This window comes from Thermobia domestica, chromosome 17 (assembly GCF_964235325.1).
Source record: "Thermobia domestica chromosome 17, izTheDome1.hap1.1, whole genome shotgun sequence".
Lineage (NCBI taxonomy): Eukaryota > Metazoa > Arthropoda > Insecta > Zygentoma > Lepismatidae > Thermobia > Thermobia domestica.
Genome location: NC_137470.1, coordinates 139,768,544 through 139,778,482, shown reverse-complemented (window position 1 = coordinate 139,778,482; position 9,939 = coordinate 139,768,544). Strand labels below are relative to the sequence as shown.

General features: G+C 35.6%; 1 long non-coding RNA gene across 1 annotated transcript in view; it reads right to left on the bottom strand.

Annotated features, from left to right (window-relative positions):
• Window positions 1-1,023: 1,023 nt before the first annotated feature.
• Window positions 1,024-9,939, bottom strand: part of LOC145674374 (uncharacterized) — a 212,882-nt gene continuing 203,966 nt past the window's right edge. Inside the window, exon 5 of the long non-coding RNA XR_014128911.1 lies at window positions 1,024-1,199. This is a non-coding gene — a long non-coding RNA (uncharacterized LOC145674374). The remainder of the gene's footprint in view (window positions 1,200-9,939) is intronic.

Below are 9,939 nucleotides of genomic sequence, written 5' to 3'. Positions count from 1 at the left end.
TACTTCCAGTGTACCTCTATAAAATGTAATAAACAAATAAGGGCAATATAAAAATATATATTTAATTAGAACTGGACAATCTACACAAAATTTGCAATCGATCTGTGAAAACGGCATCTTTCTAGAGATTGTGGTTTCCGAGATATCATTGCCAAAAGAATTGGCCACAAACATATAAACTTTTCTTAACTAGAAATATATAAATCTAGCATTTTAATACAAAGATGATAAGCCGCTTCAGAAATGACTCGGATTTATTACGTTTCATTAGAGATTTGCAGATAGAATTTCAATCGAGTATTTTTTGAATTATATTACGTGGTACCCAAAAGTCAAGGTTTTTTTTTTTTTTTTTTTTTTTTTGTATCCAGCTCTCTCCAAATGATTTAACACTGTTTGGTCAAGTGACTCGTGGTGTCATGACTGCTTACATGCTGGTCTATTTCGACTTTTGCCAGAATACCGTCCACTTGTTGTAATTCGTCGCCTACTTAGAAAAGCATCTTAGACATCGAAATTTCCAGTATGAAAGTGACTGAACCATTTTTTCGCTTATGCTGATGATAACGTCTTTTTCTCCATGAACAGTGCACATTGCTTCACTAGCCTGCGCAGAATTTGTACTTTATCGAAATAAAATCATAAAATGCAGCGCAGTTTCGTAAAATTTCGCACATCTTCATGGAGCAATACTTTACCTAAGATTATAAGAATTCCATCATTTTCCCACATCTACTAGTTTCAATTGTCAAATTACTTTAGGACAGTGCCGTGCTGTAGGGGAAGGGGTCTAGCGGGTCAACATCACCGGGCGCCGAAGTAAGGGGGCGCAAAATTCAGGAGGAAAAAAGGAAAGAAAAAGAGAGAGAGGAAAAGTTACTTGGAATATTACTAGTATGTACTTAAATTCTCTTCCTGCTTTAGGAAGTGGTCCTATACTGTTACTCATGTTAGGAAATTGCGTGTGCACATATATAAAATGGAAGGAAAAAGTAATAAAAAGTGTTCAAAATTTGTGAGAAGCAGAGTTTATTTTTGAAAATTTTCTTACGCTTCGCGCCAAACATGGTGGTGCTTCGCGGCTGGTCTGTCGATCTCGCTCATATATACAGGTGAGCCGTCGTATACTCTCGTCCTGGGGCGCTGATTTTCCTCGGCACGGTACTGCTTTAATGGTGACCCGCTGTGACTCATATATCCTGAAATTTGGAACACTAACTCCATCTCGTGCGCAAAAGGCTCAATATATATTTACATTTTTTTTTTTTTTTTTTTTTTTTTTAGATTACTGGATAATTAGACTTCATGGTTGTGTTTAGTGTAAGCAATAACTCACAATCAGTAATAACCATTTCCTTTATTTTAGATTTGAGAAAAATGCTCAAATTATAAAAAAGTGACAGAATCGTCTTTCAATTTTATGTTAAGATTTAAAATGTCTATATTAAATGTGTTTAATATGTTTAATTGTATGAATTGTATCTAACAACAATATCTAAACAATTAAGAAAGTAAAATAAACTACAATGATTATTGTTTCTTAGAAACCATTTTTGTTTTTGCTTTTTACAACTAGAAGTTACACGTAAGTTAAATAATGTTTTAAATTTGTTTTATGTATCTAAAATATTTTAACTATTATTTCATTAACGTAGCGTATTTGTTTAAAAAATGCTTATTAGTAATAGATAACGAACAGGAATCGTTGTTTTGATTTCTTAATTGTTTCTAACTTCAGCAATAACTATCTTCTCCGCCCTCTGTCTCCATTGATATATGATACTAGAGTTCGGATGTTAGGCAATATGCCTAATTCTTAATAATAGAGAAGTGATATAAAAGAACGTGCTAAAGTACATTTGAGGAGACCTTGTTTGAATTTCAACAAATTTATTTTGCCTGTTTGACTCTATATTGCCTATATTCTTGCTTAAATGCATAACACTGCCTATTCTTTGCATTTTCCTCAAAATTAGTATTCTATTGGAATAACTACATAGATATCTTCTTTAGAGAAAAAATTGTAAGTTCCAAGAAAGATAGATAAATGTTTCTATATGTTAATATAGGAAGGTTGCACTATCTTAAATTACACAGTCCTGGCAACATCAAATTGTGTCCCTTTCCTAAGGTACTTGGAACAGCGTATACTCATGCTCTGAAATAAGAATTTCCAACCAACTGTATTTCAAAATTGAATATAAAAAAATGTAGTCCTACATTAGTTATACACGGAAGGAAAGAGTCCATAAAGTAAACTTATTTGGCAAGTCTGAAGAAGTGTGCTTCTCATAATGAAAGCGTTATTGTTCTCTCATCACTTTTAATTGATGTCTCTCTGTCTGTCAAATATCTGCAGATAGCTATCTAAAGTATCTTGTACACTCCCAGACAAACGTAGTTGAGATTTAAAGTTTGGTTATAAAATCTATTACCTTGCTTGGTCGCTAAGGCTTTGACTTACGAAACGCTGACATCTAACTACGTATATTAGAGATAAGCCAACCCCCAGTATAATATAGAAAGCCAATTTGATTGACCGCCTACCTGTTCCCTGGAAAATAGTCTCGGTATTCTTTCCAGTGCGTAATGTTATTGGTTTGCTCATCATGTTGGAGTTAAGTGAGGAAAACGGACAGACTATAAAACTGTAGAACAGATTACTCTTGACGAACAATACTAGCAGACAATTTAACAATGCTAAATTAAGAAGTGTATGTTGCTAATCATCCCAACATTATGTGTATCCTGACCATCTTTCCATCTTTCATAGCTAATTGTGCCAATTCAGGATGGTTCTAGTAATTGCCCATGAAATTTTATTAAAAAAATCAAATAAAAGGTACGAAAGAAATCTATTGTTCGGTTCGTACTCTAGTAGTTAATAATTTAAAATCAACAATCTTCTAGAGCTTCTTTTTCTGGTGTAGATTAATCAGCCATCGTCCCTTACCCTGCTGTCACTTTCCTCTTCTGTTCAAATACATATTAAATTAGAGACGAATAGTTATGTACTTACAGTATGTAAGAGAGAAAAAATGTGCGAGTTGTATGGGACGTGTTTTCATGTCACGATAACTCCGTACAGTGAATGCATAAGTACTTTATAATATCAAAGATTATTATGCCAATATACTGTATATGCCAATATACTATTTACAGTTGGATGAAGTGCACATGATTCAGTTTGTTGTATCTCTTAGATGCTATTTGTTGAAACTGTAAAATTCTAGACTGTAATACCACTTCTACGCAACTTTCATTACATATGTGTAAATAACTTAAATTTATATGTAATTTCAGTATTCTATCAAGCAAACAGAATGAAGACATCGAAAGTGATGAAACAAGCGATTTCTGAACGTCCGAAACCTGAATCTATACGCCCAAATTTCAAGCAATCTACACCAGCGACCTCCGTGTCACGTACCAAGTCCAGTCCCTCTACTAGACTAAAACCTGTTGGAAGCCAACAAAGCACTTCCACTATGAAGCCTGATGAGAAAACTCCTGGAAGTAGCGATCCGTTCACTGATGAAATAATACAGAGTGCTGAAGAGTATCGAGACCTCCAAAAATTAACTAAGATGATGAAACAAAAGTTGGGTCTCTTTCGGACTGGCTCTAACAGTTGTAGAACTCAATCTCTGTACATTCCTCGTCCAAAAGTAATTAAGAAGTCTAAGCAAAAGAATAAAATTTCCGTTGCACCTGATTGGAAATCATTGATGAGACAAATTGCTCATAAGTCCACAGTTTCAGCCAAGAACGAAGTAAAATGGTGTGAAATGTATCAAAAAGCTCTCGATCGAAAACAAGAAATAAAAGAAAAAATTGACCAAATAGTGAATGAATTCAAGGAGCGAGGGGAAGGCGATGAGTATATAAAAGCTATTTATACATTATTCAATAGGCGTTCTACGTGGCCTAAGTCCGAAAACACTAATGTCCAATATGTTCGTAATTGTAGTAAGTCAGCTAGAAGAGCTCTGTGGATATATGGAAATGCTATGAGTCATAAAGTCAAACGTAGAAGAAAACGAACGCTACTTCGTAATCAACAAACAGTGACGGCCGCTGCAGCTCTCACATCAACAACAGGGAATAATAACAATCAACCGGAAACTGGACTATCACTGGCTTCACTGATGTCTTCAAATTCATGTTTGCAAAATCCTTCTCAGGATAATGTAATTCCGACATTAGGCGAAGAACTCCAAGATAAAACATTTATGAGACAAAGCCAAACGACATCTTCAGATGCATTTATTAGGCCGAAGTTTAACTTACGACATGTGTACACAAAAAATGACGCTAAATATACATCGATTAGAAACTATCTAAGTCTTGAAACGTTCCCAAGTGACCCTACGTTAGAATCTCCAACTGATACATCACGTTCGTATTATTTGCCAAGCGACGTAGTATCAAAAATTATAAAAGGCACTCTTCCAGGTTCAAAATCAAGGAAGCAGAAAATGGCCGAACAACTAAAGAGGATATATGGAATTAAGAAACAACGTCCGTCACGTCTGAAGAAAGGACTCAAGAAGAAAGGTAAAATCCGTCCTGGTATCAAGAAACAAATGGTATCGTGCCAACAGAAATGTGATAAGAAAACAGAAGAAAATAATACTAAAAGAGTGGAGACTGCTGATGGCATAAAAGCCCTTCAAAAGGTAGATGCTAAAGATACATATTCTGGAAACAAAGTTAAAGAAGGAAATTATTCACAAAGAGCGTCAGAGCAAACGAAAAATAAAAATAAACCTGTTCATCAAGAAAAAGCAAGTAATTTCAACAGAAATGTTAAACCAAAGGATTCTGTCCAAAATAAACCATTTCAAACTGCTCATCAGAAAAAAAAGGTTCAACAGAAACGAGCAACTCCAAAAATTCAATCTCCTAAAATTTCTTCTCCTATTTACCATAACCAAAAAGGAAAGATACAGAAAAATCAATCAAAGAAAACAACGGAAGAAATAAAACCACGTTGCACCAGACTAAATCGTTTGCTTTCATCTTCACCAAGACCTCTTGAGACAACTCCAGTTCAACACACACTTCGCACGAAAGTCACAAAGAAACCTTTTAAGCCATCGCCTGTAGAGAAAAAGTGGGCTTCTGATTTAAAGAACTCGAATTCCAAAAAACCTCAAATGAAGAACAAAGACACTAACAGTGAAGGCAAGAAAGAGAAGTTAGTTTTAGAGATAAGTGATCTATCCCGAGAACACTGTTATCGAAGTATATGCCAGAGATGGCTTCAAGGCAAAGTTCCTTATGCATCGTCCTCAAAAGAGGAAATCAAAGTCGTTAAAGAGGATAGGAAGGATAAGAAACGTGTCACAGATGACGAAAGCGACAGTAATATCACAACTTCATATGATGGACCAACTACAATCTTTAATATGCATCCATCCAAAACGTTTACAGTAACTTCCGATAGTAATAATACAGATCTCTCAAAACTGCATGCTGGAGAAAATGAAACAATTGAACGTAAAAAACATACAAAACTGACTATGGCAAACAAGAAGAAATGGGGAGAGAAAGAATTGATAAGGAAAAGTAACAGAAAGCAATATGTAAAGAAAAACACAACACGTAAAAATAAATGCAGACAACCAAAATCACGCTTAAATGAACCAAATGACAAGAGTTCTTGCCTGGATTATCATAACAATGAAATATTTTCCAATGAATTAGAGGAAATAAACACAGTTTCACAAGAGAACCGAAGTGTTCGTCGTCTTTTTGGAATTCGCCATAATAGAACCGCGAAAAAACTACGGTCCGTAAGGACAAACAGCTCGTCTGAAGCTCAAAGTTTGAGTGACGCTAGTACTTCTGCGACATATACTATAGCTTGTAAGTACTCTGGTGCTTATCGATCATCATCACCAAGTGATACAGAGTATTCAACTACCTCACCAGCATTGGCACAGCATGAGCTCAAGACTTACCTTGAGTCACTGAAAAATTTTCCGTTACCAAGTGAAAATCAAATAACCAGCAAATATACTACATTTACTAGTGGTAATAATCAAGAGATTAGTTGCACCAACATTTGTGAGAAAACACCAGCAAAAACAACCAAATCCACACGTAGTCTGACAGCAGAACAGGAAGCCATAAAGGCTTATGTTTTGAAGGTAATTGCACATGTAGTAGCTGAACGTTTGCAAAAGTCGTCGAATCAAGAAACTGAAAATATTCCTTCAACTCAAGATCCGTCAGATGCTACAGAAACTGCTAATCCTTCAGCAGATGTAAAGACTGAAAGAGACTCCATCCCACCAACCGAGGATAACGCAACATTTAAGCAAAATAAGTAAGATAATTGGAACTACCCAAATTCATGTATGAATTAACCTAATTGTTGTTCTAATATTTAATTTATGTATTTTGTGAGATTTTGCAAATCTTAATCGTGAGTCGTGTGTCTATTTCTTTACTTGTGCAGAAAAATTTGAAGGTGGAAAATTAACGCGAATAATGATCTATTATGAAATGCGGATGAACGTCAACTTATTCATATTATTAATAAATTATGGAAATCTGATGCTACTTCTCAACAATTTGGTGCTCTTAGAAGTTTGTAAATGACGAAGAAACCCTCTCCCCATCTCTATACAGATATTTTTTTCTAAACATTTGTAACAATAAATCTTTTACACTATAATTAAGCGCTTTGTTTATTTTCTCAATTTTGTAGCAAATAAAAGTATTGAAAATATATAAATTTTGCATTTCACGTTCAAATTATCATTGATTTAACCAAATAGAATATAGATAGATTAAAACGTTTAAGGGATTTTTGTAACTGAAAGATGATCATTAGAAGATATCAAAGAAATGAAGGCGGATACTCATATCAAGAGACGTTGAAAATCTTGAGTATCTGCTGTCATATATTCTCCGAGACTTAATTTATTTCTTTTAAAGTCAAATTTTACAAATTTGAACACAGAACATTGGATGAAATAATAATAAATACTGAAAAAAAATAAAATTTAATTTTCAAATTATTTCCTTCACTGGAGGGCTTCAATTTCAGCACCACCTTTTCCAGAAATTAAAAAAAAAAAAAGAGAGTTCTTTAAATAAATTTCTCATCTCAATGTCTCTTGTTTTTCTATAGGGGGGCGCGGTGGCTCAGTGGTAGAGCGTTCACCTCCGGTGTTTGGGGTCCCTGGTTCGATCCCAGCTCGCGCCGTGTGGACTTTGTGGTGGACAAACACCGTGCTCGTGGGTTTTCTCGGGGTTCTCCCGTTTGCTCCCACTTTCTTCATTCCACCATTTCACTCATCTCTCATTATCACCGCCTCCTTTAGCCTAACCGGCATAACCGTGGGACGTAAAACTTAAAGATTTAATTTTTTCATTTGATTTTTTTGTTTTTCTATAGTGGACTAGTCCCCATTTTATTATTTTTTAAAACAAAAGAGGCTTGGTTCTAAGCTTGACCACAAAAAGCGGAAATTTAAACAGATGTGGCTAATTTACATATTGGTGTCTAAGTCGTACACTATATACGTAGTATAGAATGCGTTTATAAAACTTGCCCATTAGTAAATGAAAATATGTAAGATCAGTGAAACTTTTTTGCTACTTTTTACTAAAGAACTAAGTTATTTGTAATAGATCTGTAATCCGTTACTGATGAATAAGTTATCATAAGAGTAAACGTGCACTAATATTATTTTGAAATTCTCTCTCTCTCATGTATACTCCAGATATTTTTTCTACTCCTTTGATTTGATAACGTCAACTACGGTACTACGTATTTTTCTCTTTAGAGTTCAATCAAAAGGCATTGCACTGTTAGGAAGAGGTGCTAATAATTTTCTTGGTATCCTGTAGTTATATGAAAATCGTTTAGACCTGTTTTCAAGATTCAAAATTAAATTTGCTACTAATTAAAACATTTAATTATTACTTTGTTCCTATCCCGCAAGAATCTTTTTGTTTTATTATAGTTTCTTACAAATTACAAGTAAAGATCCAACATTTTTGCATATATTATTGTCATGTATTACATACTATTATACATGTGTATATTTCAAACAAGACGTAATACAGCTTTTGAATATTTGAATACACACAATAGTAAAAGACTAAAAAGGGAAGTACTAGAAGCGGTACCCAGGGACCTGCATGTGTTAGATATCGTTGGAAAGGTCACACCGAGTACACATTACATGTGAAATATCTTGCTCGAATGGGGTCTGTAAAGGGTCGTAGTGACCATTTGAAGATCAGAACAAGGCACGCTCCGAAACACCAGAAAAAAAAAAAACTCGACAAAATAAGAAGCTATGATGTAATTATTTTGAAACGTGATATATATAGGTTTAAAAGGTAGCTGAAGGCGACTCTGACATCAAATGTTTACAAATCAAAATGGCGAATCCAACATGGCGGACACAAATATTATATAAAAAAGAAGCTATGGATTTAAAGTTGGGTATATAGAGATATTCGACGTCGCTATGTATGAAACGGGTATCAAAAGTGTACAATTTAAAATAGCGGATTCAAGATGGTGGACAAAATGAGTTGAGTTGATTTTTAGTTTAACGTCCCGTTCAGCAGTGAGGCTATATGAGACGTGGACCTCCTGAGTAACGTGGAATTCGAACCACATGAGCTCCGCCGGAAATCAAACCCGGGTCTCCCACGCCAAAGGCGCATACGCTAACCGCTTAGCCACGAAGGAGATCGCAGACAAAATGCAAAACACTGCTATGGAACTGAAAGCGGGTATGTTGAGGTTTTCGTTGTCGCTGAGTACGAATTCAATGTTAAAAGTGCAAAATGCAATATGACGAATCCAATGTGGCGGACAAAAAGTGCAAAAAATATGTACAGCACGGACATATGTGATTCTTACACATGTAGTAGAAAAATACCTATAGCACAGCGGGGATGTTCTTTACCGTTCTTGCCTCCCTATGAAGGACAGGATTTACAATTAACGTGGGCTCCGAAGCACGGATTGGAACCTGAAGCTGTTATAACTGGGTTGTCCTCAGACCATCAACCAAGATCAACTCTTAGAGTACAGCGTAGCCAGAAAGTCTCTTTACACCTGCACTTAATTTCTCCCTTGCACTAAAAATACTTAATAACTGTTTCTGGTCGACTTGCAGGGTGAGCGCATCACTGACGCTCTTAAGTTTTCTACACACGTTTCCTTTCGGGTTGATGGGACGACCAGAATGAGGATCATACAAAACACTTCCCAGGCGAAAAGCTTTCTTCTCTCATCTAATCAGTCTGACGAATTGGTGGCTCCTTACCAAACCGTTCGCGAAACTTATCCATCATGTGTGGCGTATTTTTGCTGTTGTGCCTCTGTTCATGGACCCACACAAGCGCTCCTCGAAAGTGAAGTCGCTGGTATCTGCCATTGTTGTTCACCAAACACAGAAAGGCGAGACAATGAACTGGTCAACGCACAGACTTTATTCTCCTCCCTTTGTGGGAAGTCGTGTGACACTTACGCGGCAATTCACGTGAAGATCAATGTTGCCATATCAATAATCAGGGTGGGAGGTTCAAATCTTAAATACATTAACTCCTTACATTGTTACACATATTTAGTTCATGTGTAAAGGGATTTTCTGGCTACGCTGTACTACACTATTTAATCTCCAGGAGAGTTGGATTACAGGACCACTGCTAAAGGGCTTACTGTACCATATTTGATTGTGATCTCTGATGACGTCTCCTACAGTGTCTCATAAGAAAAGAATAACTTCTATTCCCGACTTACTGTAGTCTAGGTATCTAAGGCTGAAATAAGTCATAGTTAGAGACCGGATGTTTAGGCATTAAAAACCTGGAAAATAGGCCCTAAAATGTAACTCGTAATAATGAAGATAAATAATCAATACAATTTAAAAAAATAGATTCAAGTCATAGATAATGTTC